Here is a 1,532-nt window from a genome sequence, read left to right as displayed (position 1 = left end):
TGAGTCTAGAATTATTTAGAAGTAGCACAGTGTAAACCAGTGTTCTCAACCTTGGCACTACTGACATTTTGGACCAGATAGTTTTTGTTTGGGGAGTGGGCTGGAGGACTGTCTACTGGTGTCCTTGGCCTCCATTCATTAGATGTCAGAAGAAATCCCTGTCCTGACAACCAAAAATGGCTCCAGACATTGCCAGATGTTCCCCAGGGGGTGAGAGGAGGGAAGGGAGGAAGGCAGGGAGGGAGGGAAGATGAACTATCCCTGGGTGAGAACCACTGGTGTAAACCATCTGAAAAATCTGTGGTGAAAAAGCCACTATAAATTATAGAGCAGCTGAGAACTACATTAAAAAATCAACTAATATTATATCTGTTGAAAATCTTTGTCCTACATAAAACTTATGTTTTTAGGAATCCAGTCCCAGGGCAGAGCTATTTTTCTGGCAAAGTAAATTTGTTCAGAACCAAGGTTTACTGAATTTTTTGCCTTGCCCATCAGACACCAAGTCATATAATTTATCTTTCACATCATCTTCCTTCTTAATTCTTCCTCTGCCACTGGTCCACTGCTTATCAATAGTGATAAACTACAGCCACAGCCATTTTATTCCTGTTCAATGCCCAACTAATTCCTTTTCTAACTTTCAGTCTCTAATTCCCAACAATACAAGTGGACATCAAATTACCAGCGTTGGCCAGATGTAGATCTCTTATTTCTGCAGTCAAGTCCCTGCAGAAGGGGAGAGACTAAGGAGATGACATTCTCACACAGAGTTTACCAAAAATGAACAGGTCCCCAGACTTTGAATAGAGACTTTCACAAGGCTCATTTTGCCTTGTAAGAGGAGTGCACTCTGGATCAGACAAGGTCTATCTTATTATTCACAAATTCTCTAAGTACCTTCTTCACAGATGAGAAAGTTAAAAAATAAAAATGTGTGAAGTTGCTGTCACTGTAGCTTACATGGCTAGCACTGTAGTCCATGCTCATGTGCCCAATGTAGGGTTGCCAGATTTAGCAAATAAAAAGTACAGGATGCTCAGTTAAATTTGGATTTCAAATAAATTGTTGTTGTTTATCCAGATTTCACTGGGCATCTTGTATTTTATTTGACAACCCTAGCCCATTTTGCTAATAAAACCTCACAAAAAGAAAGGATTTAATACTTCTTTGAATTCTTCAACACATGCCCATGATAGCCTGCACATACTGTGAACCTATATGGAACTTTCAAATGCAAAGTGAATTAAAGTTTCTCCTGTATATTGGAACTAGCAGCCCTTGCATCTTTCCCCCATCCTAAGACACACCTTGGCACATATGAACATCAGAAATTCTGTCAGTAATTCAGAGCCAATCTAATCACTGTTCACTAATGGTGGTTGGAATCTCAGGCTCTAGAATCAGAAAATATGAATTTAAACATGATCTCTTCTACTTGGGTAAATTTTTAACAAGCATGAGGCTTTTTTCTTTATCCATAATGTGGATTTAATAATAGTATATTTCTCACAAGATTACTGTTAAGTGTA

This window comes from Propithecus coquereli, unplaced genomic scaffold (genome assembly GCF_000956105.1).
Source record: "Propithecus coquereli isolate 6110/MARCELLA unplaced genomic scaffold, Pcoq_1.0 Scaffold426, whole genome shotgun sequence".
In the NCBI taxonomy this organism is placed as follows: Eukaryota; Metazoa; Chordata; class Mammalia; order Primates; family Indriidae; genus Propithecus; species Propithecus coquereli.
This window is presented reverse-complemented; position numbering follows the sequence as displayed.